We start from the raw sequence: 12,039 nt of genomic DNA, 5'->3' as shown, positions 1-12,039 counted from the left end.
CCGAAGGCAGGCTTTGGCCCACCGGCTGTAGTTTGTGGAGCCCTGAATCACATCACTCTGTTTACTTCTCTCATAAAACCTCCCACAATTTGAACTATTTTGTTTATCTTCTCTTTCCTCTACTATGAACTTCACGAGGGCTAAGGAGGTGGCTACTTTATTCTCTGCTCTGACTTGGAGGCCTAGGGCTGTGCCTGGCATGGAGGGGTGCTCTGGTATTGGTTGAATGGTTGAATGCATTGTGAGTTCTAATTTCGTCTCTGGTAACTCATCTGTAAAACAAGGGATGAGACCTTGGGGGTCCCTGAGGGAGCTTCCAGAGTTCAAGCTCTGAGATTCTAATTCACCGAGCCGTGTGGGATTTGGGTTCACATTATAGCTGTATGTGGATACTCCAGCTGTCTCCGCCTGCTCCTGTGTGCAGGGCAGAGGTAAAGCAAATAGGTCCTAGGAGCTGAGGGTGACTCTTGCCTCTCACCTGCATCCTTCTGCAGACATCGGGTCAGTCCAGCCTGTGCTTGAAGCAGGATTTTCCTCTGAAAATGACTCTCATCCTATTGATCCTCTGTTGACAGTTTGCTGCTCCAGCCCTTGTCTAACAGACTTGATAGTCCAATTATGTAACAACTGATACAAGCACAGATGCTGACCAGTCGGGGCAGGTGTTGGTTGCAAACAGTGGGAGTTGCCATGGCAACATGTCCCGCTCGTCTCTCTGCCTCCTCCCTCAGCCTAGCCCCCACGATTCTCCACCTGGGCATGAGCATTCCACACTGCCCTTCTTTGTTCAGGCTTTTTCTTGTACCTGGAGTGAACTGCCCCGAGTTCCATTTCCTTTGCCTGGCAAACTCCTATACATCCTTTATGACCCAACTCAGCTATCTGCTCCTTGGTCCCCAGGCACACTTACTTGCTCCCTTTCCTTCATGCCCGTAGCACTTCAACGGCATTATTGTTCTGGACTTGGGATTGTCTCCCCTCTGGACTCAGTTCTCAATGTCTGGCTCCTAAAAGCCTCAGAAAATATTCACAGAATGAAAAGGGATTGAAATCAGAAGAATGAAACTTGTATGATGGATTTTAGACCATGAATCATCTACTGGGTTTGGGCAGTTGGCTTCATCACTGTTGCAAGTGGGCATTTTTGTGAGGCTCTTACACAGTGAATAAATTGGGCAGCCGGGTCTTTAAGAATTGGCACTTGTTCTAATGCAGGTTAGATCCCTGAGTCAAGAAGATCCCCTGAAAAAGGAAATGGCAACCCGTTCCAGTATTCTTGCCTGCGAAGCCCCATTGACAGAGAAGCCTAGTGGGCTATTGTCCATGGGGTCACAAAGAGTCGGACACAACTTTGTGACTAAACAACAAGAGCCTATCCTAGTGGAGTCCCAGGACATCACTGGTGTCCCAGGGTGGGCCATCTGCGGGGGAGGGGGGAGCTGAGAGGCTGAGGGGTGGGCACAGCCTCTTATCAGGAGTCCTCTCACGTCTCTGGGCCCTGGTTCCCTCGCTTATTTTCCTAAGGGATCACTAGGTTCCCTCTGAGGTCCCTTCTGGAGGTAAAGTGTCAGGGGTACCATGAAAGAAGTATTGGGTTATCAGATCGGATCCTTTATCAAATACAACCCATACTCTAAATGCCTCCTTCTCTGGAAAGTCCCCCAGGTGTCAGATCCCTCTACCGCAACATCACGGGCTGTAGTCCTAGAACCAGGCTGTCTGTACGAGCCTTTGCTGAGTGCCAGCACCCAACGCCTTCTGCTGCTCAGCCGTCCCACACTCTGTGCCCATTTCACAGTGAGCCACAGAGAGGCCGAGGAAACAGTGGAGAGTGTGCTCTGGGGCCCACCCCTGTGGTCACCGACAGGCAGTTCCTGCCTCTCTTCTAGGGATGTCCGTTGGTGCTGGCCCACGTGCACAGCCAGTCTGAAGGGTCAGGGAGTTGACACCCTTGAGTGGGGGAAGGGGGTTGCTAGATGAATTCCCAGCTTCTGAGCCATAGTGGGACACCTCCAGGCTGCTCTGCCTGGTTTCTGGGGGGCTCCCCTGCAAGGGTCCAGGCTCATTAAGGCACCTTTGGTTAGTTTTCGTCCTGTTCCTGCCACACCTACCCACTTCTAGGAGCCAGTTCTTCCTGAGATCCTGTCCCAGATCGTCTATAAACTGCACCCAAATCCTCGCTTCATGTCGACTTTTGAGGACCTGCTAAGTGGTAAAGCCAAGATTTGACTATGTCTGGCTGACTCTGCATTCCCTTCCCCATAGGGGTGGTGTTTGCTCTGCACAAATTGCGGGGTTGAAGCCAGAAGCCCAGCCAGGGTCCAGATGCTGTTTGTTTAAGGCCCTGATGCCTGATTTTAGCATGGCCTGGATAACCTTTCAGTGGACACTTGCTGATTGAACGTGTTTTCTTCCAGGAAGCTGGAGCTTGAGGAGAATGATGTCCCTGTCTTGGGGCTGGTTGTTGACCAAAGCTGGGAGAGAAGGAGCAGGTAGTGGAGAGGAGAATGTGGGGGTTGTCACCCCCCTACCTCGCCTCTGGTTGCTTAAGCTCTGTTTCTCTTTCCCTGGCTCGCCCCAGCCCCACCTGGCCTCTTGGCCACTGCCGTTGGTTTCCATGAATTTGGCAGGGAGATGGGGATCTTCTGAAGGTGTGACCGGCCTAACCAGAGAACTGCTTAGCAGGCAAGGCGTGGATGTAGCTGATGTGTACGGTGTATAGGCTCTGGTCCCTGCCATGGAGGCTCGAAACTGGTTTGACAATCCAGACCAGCCTCCAGAGAACAGTTGTGTTTATGGCAGTTCAAGAAAGGATGCTGGAGTTGTCCAAGGACAATTTCTGGAGAAGGTATGGGGATCACTTAGGTCCTGGTAGGGAACAGAGAGGACCCTGAGTGGGGTCTCTGAGGAGAGAGTTCTGGGACTGCTCACAAGAGGGAGGGCGGGGAAGAAGAAAGTCCCCCTAGGAGGGGACACTTATGCTTGCTGGCTAGAAGGGGCAAGAAGGAAGGGATGGCAGCCTGGAGCCAGAGCAGACCGCCCCAGCTAGAGCTGTTGGCCAGAGGTGGTGACTTCGGCCCTGCTAATCTGTGGTTGAGGACTTGCTTCTCCCATCACTCTCTCACTGCCCCAGCCTCTTGCTGGGATCTTCCATTCAATGAGCCCAACCGGAAACAGAGATGCTGGACTAGGTGGAGAGGCTGAAGAAAGTAACCAACTAGTGGGGCTTCTGTGGATGCAGCCTGCATTTCCCTCTGAGCAACGCCTGGTACAAAGCCCAGCAGCCCGTTTTCACGATCCTGCTGCCTCTGTTTAATCAGAAAATGTCCCTGTCCTGGACATCTTGGTGTGTGGGTTTATTTCCAACTGGATGCCTCCTTTTCTCTAAATGTGAAGCATCTGAACAGCCCCACATTTGGAGTAATTGTTCCTTGTTCCTTTGCTTGTATTTCCCTGACCCTGAAAGAGCATTTTCCAGGACTGTCACTGATGGACCTTCACGCAATGACAATAAAATATCCCAGCGCTCAGAGAAAAGGAAGGAGATGCTGTCTTAAGTGACTCCTGTGTTCCCCGATGTCATCTTGTGAGATGGCCACAGTGCTGATTCCCCGCTGCGCTCCCACTCTGCCTTGGCTGTGTTGGCCTGGTTCCTCTGATGCTGGAAATGACCCCGTGTTCTCTGTGAAAATTCCACCTTCTCCATTGAGTAATGTGATGGCCAACAGCTGACCCACCGGGAAGGCCGGCCGGACACCAAACACCAAGAGCTGAAGGCATACTGGCCTCTTAAATACCTACCGAGAGGGAAGGATCCTGCCAGCAGCTGATTTTGGAATGTTCTGTGAGTTTTCTGAGAACTGAAGGATGACTTACCCTGGGAAAGTGGATCTCAGGGCTCTGAGATTGTTCTTTGCTCTGCTTCCAGCTTGCAGCCCACTTCAGGACTCATCGCCTGCCTTTTTGTTGTTATTCAGTTCCTCAGGGGTGTCCGACTCTCTGCGACCCCATGGACTGCAGCACGCCAGGCTTCCCTGTCCTTCACCATCTCCCAGAGCTTGCTCAGACTCATGTCCATTGAGTCAGTGATGCCATCCAACTATCTCATCCTCGTTCCCTTCTCCTCCTGTCCCCAGTCTTTCCCAACATCAGGGTCTTTTCTAATGAGTCAGCTCTGAGGGCCTAATAGTCAGACCCTCAGCTGACCCTACTCACTCTGCTGGCTGGAGGGTAGAAACAAATCCTTGAGCAGGACCAGGCTCCAGCCCGACCTGGGAACCACAGACCGATTAGCTGGTGGCCCTGGCAGTGGTCTAACTGCCATCTGGCAGAGGCAGGTGACTTCCTTGGGATGGGGTGGCCCTTGGTGGGGGGTGCCCGGCGGAGTCATGAGCCGCCTCTAAGCCAGATCTCCAGAGGGTGCAGTGCAGGATGGGCAGTTCTTGCAGGGTCTGAGCTCTGGGCTTAGGCAGAAGAGCAGGTTCAGCTGTGATGTGGGAGCCTCCTGGGAGGGCAGGTCCCTGACTTCTGGGCTGGACATTAGGAGGCCTTTGTTCTCGCCTTAGCTCTGGCCTCGACTTCTGGTGAGGCCCTGGACAAGCATCCTTTCTCTTCCAGCTTTCTCGTCTGCAAAACCAGGCATCGGGTAGTGACGTGCTATCCCTTTTGGCTTGGATGGCCCAGTTTTGCTGTCACCAGGGTCCCTCTGCGCATGTCACAGCCCCAGTCCAGTAACCATAGCTCTGAGTGCCTGAGTCCTCATCCACCACGAGTTCATGGCTCTGGCGGTCCCATGGTGTGACGCTATAGGCTCCTCCCTCACCAGGAGAGACACAGAGAGGATCTTTGACCTTCTCTGAGGTCCCCTGGTCAGACAATGGGAACCAAGGTCAGAGCCTCTGACATAAACCTCACCGAGATTTCACTTCTCACACTCCTGTCTGAGCCTGTCCCCCTCCAGGACCAAAGTGTCCAACCTGACCCTCATGAGTTTTCTGAGTTTTATAAGCTGCCTTAAACTTAGCGGCTTAAACAATACAGATGTATTTTGTAATAGTTTTGAGGGCAGGACTTTGAGACAGGTCTCACTGGGCTGAAATCAAGGGGCTGGCAGACCTGCTTTGCTTCTGGGGCCCAAGCTGAGCTTCTTTTCCAGCTTCTAGAGCAGTGGTCCCCAACACGTTTGGCACCAGGGACCAGGCTTGTGGAAGACAACTTTTCCTTGGACAGGGAGCAGTGATGGTTTGGGGATGATTCAAGCGCATTACATTTATTGTGTACTTTATTTCTATTATTATTGCATCAGCTCCACCTCATATCATCAGGCATTAGATTCTGGAGGTTGGGGACCACCCCTCCCACCACAGACCTTTGTCTAGATGTTGCCTACAGTCCTTGGCTTGTGGCCCCTTCCTGCGGTTTAGTCTCTCTCTCACAATCGCTTGGTACCTCTTCCTTTCTCACATCTCTGACCCACTCTGTCTCCTCTTCCCCCCTTTTAAGGACTCATGATTAGATTGAACCCATCTGGATAATGTCTCTTTCTAAATAACCTTAACCTCATTCACATCTGTAAATCCTGTGGCCATTTAAGGTAACATATTCTCAGCTTCTAGGGATTAGGGTGTAGATGGCTCTGGGGCAGGCATCATTCTTCCTTTCACCCTGCCTCCCTCTGAGACTTGGGGCTTGACCCACAGCAGTTTTCCTGTGTGAAGAGGCACCTCTTCCTTAGAGCCCTCCCTGACTACACCAGGCAGAGGTGGCTCTTTGCCATACTTGTGTGGCAGTGCTCATGGTAGGCCTTGCTCCCTAACTGAGGATGTGTGGGCAGGGACCTGACCTTCTCCCTGGGTCCCTGGTGTCTGGCCATGAAAAATACATAGGGCCGGTCTGGGGAGCAAGTGCTGGGCGGGATGGAGAGCTTTCCCACGGCCTCTGGAACACAAGCAACCAGGTGGAAATGGACCCTTTTCTTCACTCCTGGGATCTCTTGGTGGCAAAGTGAAGCATGGGTCATAATATCTATTTTACAAGCGAGAAAATAGAGGCTCAAGACTTCACCTTGGTAGTTCAGTGGTGAAGAATCTGCCAATGCAAGGGACACAGGTTCAATCCCTGGTCTGGGACGATTCCACAGGCCTTGGAGCAACTAAGCCCGTGTGCCACAACTATTGAGCCTGTGCTCTAGAGCCCGTGCTCTGCAAAAAGAGAAACACTGCAATGAGAAGCCTGCACACCACAATGAGGAATAGGCCTGGCTCCCTGTGACTAGAGAAAGCCTGCACGCAGCAGTGAAGACCCAGTGCAGCCAAAATTAAAAATAATAAAAAACGACTCCCCAGGGAAAGTGATGGAGCTGAATTCTAACTCAGTTCTTGTTATCTCTCCCCCATCTCACTCAGTTATTATTTATTTTTCAAATCGTCTGTTATGGGTTGAGTTGTGGTCCACATAGATTTAGACGTTCAAGTTCTAATCACCAGTGCTTCAGGATATGACCTTGTTTGAGAACAAGATCATTGTGGGTATCATGAGTTAAAATGAGGTCATACTGGGTTAGGGTGGGCCCCCAATCCAGTATGACTGAGGTCCTTCTAAAAGGGGGAAATTTGGGAGAAGACTCACACACAGAGGAGGCTCTGTGAAGATAAAGGCAGAGATTGGGATGATGCTTCTAAAAGTCAAGGAACGCCGAAGACGGCCAGCACACCACCCGCAGCCAGGGGAAAGGCTTGGAGCAGACTCTGTCTCACATTTGTCTAAAAGGAATCAAACCATCTGACACCTCGGTCTTGAATTACTAGCCCCCCAGAACTATGAGAAAATACATTTCTGTTGCTGAAGGCATCCAGTGTGTGGTACTTTGTTTCGCCAGCCTTGAGAATTGATGACACTGCCTGCTGATGCAAGCCCAGGCCTCAGAGATGTGGAAGCCTGTCTGAACTGACACCTCCCAGGCCTCCAACCTCCTCTCCCTCCCCTCCCTTCCTGCCTCTCCGTGAGCTGCAGTCACACCGGCCTTCCACGTATTCCCTTCTTAACAGTGGTGCTAGGATATAATGGACACACAGTGTGGTGTGCGGTTTGACAAGTTGGGACATATGTATATCCCCCTGCAGCTGTCACTGCTATCAAGATAATGAACAGATCAGTCACCCTGGGCAATCTCTCCACCCTGCCCCACCTCCTAGCCCGGGAGACAACTGTCACCATAGATTAGCTTGCATTTTCTAGAATTTCACGCAAAGGGAATCTTCTGGTAAGTGTTCCTTTTCTTTTGCGTACTGGGCTTTTCCCAGTTTCTTAGAACTCCTACTGCCCTCCTGCCTTGTGGTCTGATCTTCCTCTTCTTGTCCTCCTCCTCACCCCTTGTTCAGTCGTTCAGTCATGTCCGACTCTTTGAGACCCCACGGACTGCAGCACACTAGGCTTCCCTGTCCAGCACCAACTCCTAAAACTTGCTCAAACTCATGTCCATCGAGTTGGTGATGCCACCCAACCATCTTATCCTCTGTCATCCCCTTCTCTTCCTGCCTTCAATCTTTCCCAGCATCAGGGTCTTTTCCAGTGAGTCAGTTCTTCGCATCAGGTGGCCAAAGTATTGGGAGTTTCAGCTTCAGCATCAATCCTTCCAATGAATATCCAGGACTGATTTCCTTTAGGATTCACCCCTTGTTAACATCCCCCCATTCTCTTCAGTTTATCAGAGAAGCCTTCCTGAGCCCCCAGACCAGAAGGCCCCCATTTAACACAGTTTGCTAGCCCTGCATCTGCCCCTGGACATGGCACGAGGCTGTTTTACATCACCTGTGCGACAGGTTCATGCCTGTCTTGCCCACCAGTCTTGACAAGGGACAGGCCTGTGATGGATTCTGCTCACCTTTATCCTTGGCTCCTGGTAAAAGGGTGAACAGAGGAAGTGATGCATGCCTGTGATGGGAGAGGCAAAAGCATGGGGCTAAGGAGCTGAGTCTCTGCAGTCAGCTCGCCAGTGATCTCGGGCAAGATCATCAAGCCTGCCTTCCTCCCGCTCCAATTTCTCATCTTCTCTTCCCCTACCTCCACCACACTGCGTGGCTGGAGGGATCTTAGTTCCCTGATCAGAGACTGAACCTGGGTCCTTGGCAGTGAGAGGGTGTCATCCTAACCCCCGGACCACTAGGGAATACCCTCCAATCTCCCATCTTCTCTACCCCGCCCCCCACCCCTGGGAAGCATTTGGGCGTCCCTGATGGCTCAGAAGGTAAAGATCTGCCTCTCAATGCGGGAGACATGCGTTCGATCCCTGGGTTAGGAAGATTCCTTTGGAGTAGGAAATGGCAACCCACTCCAGAATTCTTGCCTGGGAAATCCCACAGACAGAGGAACTACAGTTCATGGCATTGCAGAGTCAGACACGACTGAAGGACCAATACTACCTGCCTCCACCGTGCTGTGTGGCCTGAATCTTAGTTCGCCCACCAGGTATCGAACCAGGGTCCTTGGCAGCAAGACTGCCTTGTCCTAACCACTGGATCACCGGGGAATTCCTTCAAATTTCCCATCTTTAAAATGGGTGCAGTAACAGTACCCTCCTCGCTAGGTGGTCCTGAGGTCTGAAGGATGCGCTGCATGGAAGGAAGGAATTTCTAAAAGCGCCTGACACGTATAGTTGGCCCTCAGTAGCGATGGTCAGACATTCTGGGGATGCTGCCAAGGAATATGACAGTTGTGTGGCTCCAAGCTGAATTCTTCTGGATGGTGGGTCTCCCAGGCTCGAGCTCCTACTGTCCCCCTTGCTAACAAGCCCCCTAGTTACAAGCCTCTTTTTGGATCAGTGGTGCTGAGGAATTGACTGAGCAGGGATAAATCACTGGTGGTAACTTGTTCCAGTCTGCTGTTGGGATTTCATTGGCTGCTGACAGTGCTATGGTATCCTCAAGTCTTCTTGCTGGGGACTCAGGCTGGATTCATTCAGGTCAGATGTTTATGCAGCGGACGTGGAATAATGGGTCTGCAGGTCCTTCGGAAGGCAGAGCCAATAGGTGTGCAGGCGATGTGCGGCTGTGGGTGTGGCTTTCCCACCAGCTCGACGTCAAGACAGCCCCCCAGGCTCTGGGACCTTTCAATCTTCTGAGAAAGCCTCCGTGGGGGTGTGCCCTGGCCTCCACCGGGACCTGGCTTAGTGTGAGAACAGGTTAGGATGGACTCTTGAGTGGCTAGACTACCGAGTCTATTTAGACACTCTATCTAGGCTACTGTGGCCCAGTTGAAGGAGCCTTTGAAGACAGGGCAGGGTAGCATCAGGCTCCGTGGAATCAAGGGGATGCTGGGCCAGGCCCGGGCGGGGTCTGGGCTCAGAGCACAGCTCCAGACATTATAGTTCACGTGAATGGCACCCCTTGGGGTTGTGTAGTGTGGAACCTGTGTGGCCGTGCATGGCTGCCCTGTCCAGCGTCCTGGTTTGTGGATTAGCATTTCCAGGCAAAGCCCCAGACCCTTGGAAACACTGAGGAAAGCAGTGAGGGGTGGAGGGGAATGCTGGCGATCTGTGGGCAGAGTAGGTAGTTTATAACCAGGTCTACCACTGAAGCTCGGGACCTCGGGCAGAGCCGCCTTGGAGCCTCTGTTGCTGCATCGTAAACACAGGATTCATTTGACAAGCCTCACTTGCTGCACGGGGTTATTGAGGATTATGTGAGCTGGGGCATGTGGAATCTTTGTAAGCTGCTGAGCAGAATGGGCAAGTTATTGCTTAGCTTTGTGTGCCCTGGAGCGGGCACCAAGTGTGGGTTAGGGGTCTTCCATATCACTGCTGTCCCTGGGAGAGGCGTGGGCACAGTCACTGTTTCTACGTGAGGTTTTGGTTTTCTGGGCCTTTCTGGGGACTGGAGCCAGTATGAGACCCAGCTCTACGTGGGTGGATGTTGAGGGCTTAAGGGGAATCTCAGAGAAGTCCAGAGGGGCCGCAGAGCAGAGCCTTCTACACAGTGTCCTGCTTCCGGGGACTGTGCAGCTGAGAGCGGCTGGGGAAACTGACTGGGTGTCTCTGAGCACCCGGGGCTTGGGGTCCCATCTGGCTACTGTTTCCCGAGGCCCAGGCAGCGCTCTGCTTGGTGCTGTCACTGCATGCTGGCTGTGCGCCACTGTCCTGAGTGTGTCCGGGTGGGTGTGTTCGTGTCTCCTGTGGTTTTGGGTGGAGGTTCAGAGGGTGGGCTCTGGAGGGAAGCAGAGTGCGGTTTGAATCCTACTCCATCCTTTGCCACTCTGGGGTCTTGGAATGAACTGCTTTACTTTCTCAGACCCCAGTTTCTCCCCCTGCAAAGTGGGCATAGGGCTTCCCCAGTGGTGCTAGTGGTGAAGAACCCACCCACCAATGCAGGAGATGTAAGAGATGCCAGTTCCATCCCCGGGTCATGAAGATCCCCTGGAGGAGGGCATGGCGATCCACTCCAGCATTCTTGCCTGGAGAATCCCATGGACAGAGGAGCCTGGCGGGCCACAGTCCATGGAGTGGCAAAAAGTTGGACATGACTGACGTGACTTAGTATGCACGCAGGCAAAGTGAGGATAGTAATAGTACCGCCTCCTGGAGTCAGCAGTGAGAATTCAGAGAGCTCAGAGCTCCTCCCATACAGATGCACTCAGAGCAGGGAAGCGAGAAAGGGCACCAGTGGACGTGACCTCCCTGGGGATGGGCACTGACGGTTTAGCTGAGCTGAGGTCCAGTTACCCACGGGGGTCTCCAGATCCGATGCGGAGAACTGGGTGTGGCTCCCTGCACGTCCAGCGCTTGGGGTTGCTGCGCTGCCTGTGTGGGAGCCGTGCTCTGGCCCTTAAAGCATGGGGTAGGGAGCAGGGGTGACCTTGTCTGCTCACTGCCCCCGGGAACTGCTGGGATATTTTTTGGAGGAAAAAGTAACAGCAATTGAAGTCCCTAGAACAAAACCCAGTAATCTCAAAGACTCACAAAAATGAGGTGGTCTCAGAATACTGATCTGCTGTCATAGACCCCAGGGCAGACACAGGCAAAGAAAGCCCCAGAGACACAGGTTGCCCCCAAGAAGCTTCTGGTCTTCAGATGTGCAGGGCTCTACTGTTCACGAATACACTCGTTTATTCCTCATTGATGTGCCCTCCATCCTGAGCCGTCTGGGTGAAGGGGCGGCAGTAAGTGAGGGAGTAAAGTGTCCTCGCGTTCCCGGCTTTGCTGCGTCAGCTCCGGCGGCCACAACAGAACACTGCAGACCAGGAGGCTTCAACCACAGAGGCTTATTTTCTCAGTTTTTCTGGAGGCTGGAAATCTGAGATTGAGGTGTCGACAGGGATCGTTTCTGGTGAGGTCTCTTTTCCTGGCTTGTAGTCAGCCACCAACTCGATGGACATGAGTTTGAGCAAGCTCCGGGAGTTGGTGATGGACAGGGAAGCCTGGCATGCTGCAGTCCATGGGGTCGCACAGAGTCAGACTGAACTGAACTGGACTGAGGCAGCAACTACCTCGCTATGTCCTTCTGTGGACTTTACTCAGTAGGTTTGTAGAGAGAGGGAAGGAGGGAGGGGGAGAGGGGGTAGGAGAGGAGAGATGGAAGGATGGAGAGGGAGGGAGGTCAAGAGGACTCTGGTGTCTCTTCCTCTTCCTGTGAGAACATGAGTCCTATTAGACTAGGGCCTCACCCGCTTGACGTTATTTAACTTGAAAGATTTCTTTACAGGTCCTTTGTCCAAATACAGTCACACTGGGAGTTAGGGCTTTGAGTTGGGGGATCATAATTCATTACATAACAAAAGCCCAGCCCAGGGTGGTGGGTGCTAAAGGGACCGTGATGGGACAAGGCAAAAATGAAGGAGGGGACCCTTCCAGACCATCAGAAAAAGAGCAGTCTAGGGCAGGGGCTGCTCATCTGGCTCAGGGAACATGGAGAGAACAGTGGGTTTGGGAATATCCTGTGTTGCAGCGCTTCGACCCTTACTATGGCGTATGGCCTTGTATCTGTGACTTAACCCCTCTGAGCCTCTACTTCCTCATCTGGAAAATGGGAATCATAGTATCTGCTCCAT

The sequence above is a fragment of the Oryx dammah genome, unplaced genomic scaffold (assembly GCF_014754425.2).
Source record: "Oryx dammah isolate SB20612 unplaced genomic scaffold, SCBI_Odam_1.1 HiC_scaffold_14, whole genome shotgun sequence".
Lineage (NCBI taxonomy): Eukaryota > Metazoa > Chordata > Mammalia > Artiodactyla > Bovidae > Oryx > Oryx dammah.
The sequence above is the reverse complement of the archived record's forward strand: the minus strand, read 5'-3'. Positions refer to the sequence as shown.